Source organism: Silene latifolia, chromosome 9, assembly GCF_048544455.1.
Source record: "Silene latifolia isolate original U9 population chromosome 9, ASM4854445v1, whole genome shotgun sequence".
In the NCBI taxonomy this organism is placed as follows: domain Eukaryota; kingdom Viridiplantae; phylum Streptophyta; class Magnoliopsida; order Caryophyllales; family Caryophyllaceae; genus Silene; species Silene latifolia.
Window position 1 is genome coordinate 119,374,362 of NC_133534.1, and position 6,229 is coordinate 119,380,590.

The 6,229-nt window shown below is 39.8% G+C and overlaps 1 non-coding gene across 1 annotated transcript; it reads right to left on the reverse strand.

Moving 5' to 3' along the window:
* Positions 1 to 1,118: 1,118 nt before the first annotated feature.
* Positions 1,119 to 1,225, reverse strand: LOC141603092 (small nucleolar RNA R71). The gene has a single exon (XR_012524987.1). It is a non-coding gene; the product is annotated as a small nucleolar RNA R71 (small nucleolar RNA).
* Between the last annotated feature and the right edge of the window lie 5,004 nt (positions 1,226 to 6,229).

Genomic DNA, 6,229 nt, shown 5'->3' on the forward strand with positions numbered 1-6,229 from the left:
TCCTAGGATTGTAAGATATAACCCAACTCAATCCATCACAACAATAATTGCTTGCTTATAATTTGAGAACATGTTTGTATGATCAATTCCCATGATTCCCCTATGACCCCATGACACCCTAGTGCTTTTTATCAATTGTTTACAACCCTTTTAATTCATCTTGCTTATTTATTTTCATTTCTATTTAGTTAGTGACCTTGTACATCAACCCAAATTGTGACACCCCTAAGACACCGCTAGTTTCAATGGAAATCTCATCTCAATTCTCGTCTCTTGGGATCCTCCCTTTACTTGCCTCTTTACTAATTGTAGAGTTGTTTGTGAAGCTATAAATTGTGTTTTGATTCGGACGTGACCCAACGACAACATCTATTCAATTGTGAACACGAAACGGACCGATCAAAAATGGCGCCGTTACCGGGGACGGTGTTAACTTGATTTAGATTTTATTATATTGTTATTAGTTGTGTCTTTCTTTCCCTTGGGGAAGTAAAACTCCTCAAGGTTTGTTCTAATTGTTTTCGAGTTGTTTGATATTTTGCATGTCTAGAAGGTCACAAGGTGATTTGTTACCTTTTGATCGTGAAATTGAAAGAACCTTGACAAACCATAGGAGATTTGCTAGGAGGAATTTGAGAGGTATTAGTGAGGTTGTGGATATTCAACCAACTATTGAGTTCATCAACCCTTTTGCAAGAGAAGGTGAGGAGAACCCAACACAAAATACCCCACAAAATCAACCTACAATGCCTAAATTTTCATCACATTCCGTACCCACCGAGGAGAACCTACCAAATGGTACTCCTACACCACAACATTTGACCGGAAATTTTATTACCAAATCCGCCTTTATCCAATTAGTCGAAAGGAGCCAATTTGGGGAGATGCCTAGTGAAGACCCTCATTCTCATATGGAAACCTTTTGTGACTATTGTGATGCGATTTCTCAAACCGGTGTGACTCAAGACCAAATTCGATGGGTCTTATTTCCTTTTTCTCTAAGCGGCACCGCGAAACAATGGTTGAAGGGCCTTGATAAGGCCACTCTCGGAATAGATTCTTGGAAGAAGTTGGCTCTAGCTTTCTACAAAAAGTTCTACCCACCGGAAAAGACTAACATGCTAAGAGCTCAAATTACGGGTTTTAAGCAAAGGGATGAAGAATCTTTGTATGAAACTTGGGAGCGGTTCAAGGGAATTTGTCGCTCATGTCCTCACCATGGACTTAGCGAGTGGTTCTTGGTACAACAATTTTGGAACGGTCTATATGAAGATTCAAGGAACATTCTCAACATGGGATCAAATGGAATGTTCACCGAAGTTGATGACAATCAAACATGGAACAATATTGAGGAAATGGCGGTCCATAACTCACAATATAGTAGACCTCGCAAGGCTACTAGAGGAGGAACGCATGAAGTGAACTCCGTTACTCAATTGGGTGCTCAACTTAGTGCTCACATTGGCACAATCAATTTGAAGTTTGAACAAGCTATGGCTAGACTTGAAGAAGCCTCAAAATCACCAAAGCATCATGTTAATGCCATGACGGCATCCTCATCAATCCCAAGTGAGATATGTGAGAATTGTGGAACTTTGGGACATGACAAAAGTGAATGTAGGGGAACAAATGAACAAGTGAATGCTTTCCAAGCATACAAGAGTGGTACCCCTTATTCCAATTATTACAATGAAAACAACAAATTCCATCCAAATCTCTCATACAAAAGCCAAAATTTTTAAAACCCTCAAACAACATTTACTCCACCTCCCATGAGAAACCAAAATCAAAGACCCTTTTACAACCAAAACCAAGGTTACCAAAACCAAAATCCATACAATCACCAAAATGACCAAGGTTTTGATGTTCAAAAATCGGTCCTCCAAATGCAAAAGAATCAACAAGAATTTTTCACTGAAATGCAAAAAGATAGTCAAGCAAAGGAAACCACCATCAACAACATTATAGCTCACACCAAGATGTTGGAAACCCAATTGACTCAACTAGCATCTTCAACCTCACAAAGACAAAAGGGGCAATTACCACCTCAATGTAATCCCCCAAGACATGAAACAGTTAGTGCCATTCACTTGAGAAGTGGTACAAGGTATGAAGCACCGAAGAAGCAAGTTGAGGATGATGTTGTGGAAGCAAGTGATAAGGAAGAAATTGTGCAAAACTCCAAAGATGGAGAATCATCAAAAGAAGAAATTTCAAAGAAAAATGAAGAGAAGGTTAAGGAGAAGGAGCCCATTGTGATTAGACTTACTTTTCCAAGTCGTCAAGCCAAGCCCAAATTTGATGACCAACTTGGAAAGTTTATGGAAATTGTGAAGAATTTGGAAGTCTCAATTCCTTTCACGGAATTAATCAATCACGTGCCGGCCTATGCGAAATACATGAAAGACATCCTCACAAAGAAGAAGTCGATCCGGAAACTTGAGACTATCGCCTTCACTAAGGTGAGCAGTGCAATACTTCAAGGGAGTTCACCTCCGAAACTAAAGGATCCGGGAAGCTTCTCAATACCGTGTACCATTGGCAACACCACGATCAACAAAGCCTTATGTGATCTAGGGGCTAGTGTGAGTGTTATGCCGTACTCGGTGAGTAAAAGGTTGGGGATGGGAGAACTTAAATGCACTAATATCACACTCCAAATGGCCGATAGATCGACGAAGACACCATTAGGGATATGGGAAGATGTCCCCGTACGAATTGGGAAGTTTTTCATCCCGGTGGACTTTGTCATTGTTGATATGGAGGAAGATTCCAACATTCCAATCATTCTAGGAAGACCCTTCTTACACACTGCGGGTGCGGTGATTGATGTGAAACATGGTGAGCTCACTCTAGAAGTGGGAGATGAGAGTATCACTTTTAATCTTGACAAGACTATGAGAGCTCCCCATTTACATGAACCGTGTTTTATGATCGATCATTATAGTCGGAAGGATGAAAGGAAGGAGTCGGAACTCCAATGGAAGAAGAAAATTGAAGATGCTCCATTCAAAGAGCAAGTGAATTGTGACAAAGAGAGCTTGCAAAGCTCATCAAAGACAAGCAATGAAGAAGATGGCCTTACTAGCCAAGAAAAGGAAATGGGAAAGTTGTCTCCATCAAATCAAGAGATTTTCAATGATCAACTTAATGAAGTATGTGGTCTTTGGGATGAGGAATTTGAAGGGATTTTTAATCCCTACATTGGTAATGCCATCGATCAAGACCGACAACAAGGGCCAAGGTCTATTGAAGACCTCTATCATGATAATGAACATGCTTTTGATTACTTTTTCAAGGTGTTGAGCAACATCAACAACACCTTGAACATGCCCCCTTGACATCTCATCAAGAATGAGAGTTTGGTGGAGTCCTCCCTAAACCACCATTTGTAAATATTTCTAACTCTCTAACTTGCATTTCAATTCTTATATTGCATTTTTGTTATTTTTGGATTTTTATACTTTGATCAAGATAATTATCATGTTTGAGAGAAGTGAGGGAGGGACTAATAATTTCAATTAATGTGTAGTGCTTTAGCTTAGTGTAGGGATGGCAATTGCCTAGGCTATCCATGCCTTAGTAGTGCCCCCACAATGAAGAACACGAGATATGAAGAAGAATGGAAAAATGGCAAGGGATTGGCAAAGTACACGGATGAAACTGAATCCGGGTACAAAGGGGTCGAATCCGAGCGGATTCAAGAGAATCCGCCCGTCTTTAGGAAATCCGGGCATATTGGGTAGAAGACGCCCGTCCGTCTAAGCTGAACTTTTGAAATATTTTTGACTGTCAACGAATCCGGGCGTCCTGCATTCGAATCCGCCCGTCTTCAAAAATCCGCCCGTCTTGAAAAGAAGACGCCCGCCCGTCTTCTTAGCTGAGGAAAACAAGAAAAATCCCTGTGAAAGAATCCGCCCGTCTTCTGTAGAAGACGCCAGTCCCGTGTTTGCAAATCCGAGCGTCTTCACTGAAAGACGCCCGTCTTTAGGCGAGTTTTTCCCAACCCAGAACAGGCCAAATCCGGGCGTCCCGAGCAGAATCCGCCCGTCTTGCCCCTGCAGTTCAAATTTTGCGGGTTTTATAAACCCCCTCCCACATTCATTTCTTCATTCCTTCATTCATAACACTACTCATAAGCTCAAAACCCTCATCCTCTCCATCACAAAAACAAGATTCCTCAACAACATTCACCAAAATCAAATCAAAACATCCTTTTTACAACAAATCAATCACTCCTCTTTCAACAAAAATCAAAACCAAGCACAAAATATTCAACCTTTGAGTCGATTTTTGAATTCATAAAGGCAAAGCCTATGTTATTAGGTTAGTTTAAATAATGGTCCTGGTCTTTGTCACCTCATTACTCGGGACGAGCAAAGGTTAGGTTTGGGGATATTTGATGTGACCATAATTAGCGCATATTTAGCCCCCGAATTAGCCTTGTTCCCATGCTTTTTAGTGCATATTTGGGTCATTTATTGTCTTTAGTTCTTTGTTTTGCATATTATTTGAGATTTTGATCCCTTGGTAGGAAAGGAGTGCAAATCTTGCATTTTCATGGCAAAACGAGACTAAATTGATTGAATTCAATGACCAAGCATCAAGGAGAGACAAGATTAGAAGGCCTTTGTACATATTATAGTAGATGAGCAATGTTGAAGAAAGGATCCTTGCATCCCCAAGGAAATCCCCAAGGATTTTATGAAGAAAAGGGAAGAAAAGAAGAAGAAACGATGCTGAGCTACAATCCGAGCGGATTGCCATGAATCTGCCCGTCCTCCACAGCACAATCCGTGCGTCTTCCTTCAAAGACGCCCGGGTAAGCAGCCACCAGAATCCGCCCGGATTCCCTCGAAGACGCCCGTCTTGCCCTGCTACAATCCGCCCATCCCGACACCAATACGCCCGGATTCTAGCCCAGCATGAATTCGTCTCTTCATGCATCAAAGAAAGAAGCCGTTCCTTCGAAAAATACCGGCTTCTCCCTGCTCAATCTAAAAAGTGTAATTACTAGTTTAGCCCTTAGTTAATCCTAATGCATCCACCTAATTTCCACTATAAATACCCCATTAGTCTAATTAGAAGAGGATGTTCTTCTTATCAATTATTAGATTAGTTAATATCAATCAAATCTCTCTTTAATATTGTAATCAACAATTAATCAAGTTTTAATACAAGTTTTATTTCCTTAATCTCTGTTTTGTTCAACCTTTATTTTGGGTAATTGAAGATTATTTGGGTTATTATTGGGAGATTGACAACCTCTCAATCAAGCATCAAGTACTTCTTTCATTCTTTGCTTTATTATTGGAATCATAAGTAGGTATAATTCTCTTAATCCCTTTTTAATTATTGTTAATTACTTTCATTTATTCATCATGTTTCCTTTTTTTGGTATGATTGACAACTTTGCTAGCATGATCAACATGATAATGAGTGAGTAGTGACCTATCTAGGGTTAATGGGTAATTAGGGGAAACCAACATGGGGAATGATTCATGCTTAAATTAATATGCTTTCATGGTTTATTTGCTTGCTTGTTTTGATCTCAACTCATGCACATATTATGTTTGATGAAATGTGCACCTATGAATCCTTTCATTTTTTATCCATCACTTATCTTTTCAATGAGATTTGTAAGACATAAACCAACTCGAATCTCATTAGACCATGCATGTTGTTCAGTAGGGAAGATTAAGTCGACTTGCAGGTGGTGTACAATCTAATCGATTCGGCTCCGGGACCCAAACTTTCCAAGGATTGTAAGATATAACCCAACTCAATCCATCACAACAATAATTGCTTGCTTATAATTTGAGAACATGTTTGTATGATCAATTCCCATGATTCCCCTATGACCCCATGACACCCTAGTGTTTTTTATCAATTGTTTACAACCCTTTTAATTCATCTTGCTTATTTATTTTCATTGCTATTTAGTTACTGACCTTCTACATCAACCCAAATTGTGACACCCCTAAGACACCGCTAGTTTCAATAGAAATCTCATCTCAATTCCCGTCCCTTGGAATCCGACCTTTACTTGCCTCTTTACTAATTGTAGAGTTGTTTGTGAAGCTATAAATTGTGTTTTGATTCGGACGTGACCCAACGACAACATCTATTCAATTGTGAACACGAAACGGACCGATCAAAAAGATCCTTGCATCCCCGGGGAAATGCTCAAAGATTCTATGAAGAAAAAGGAAGAAAAGAAGAAGGAACG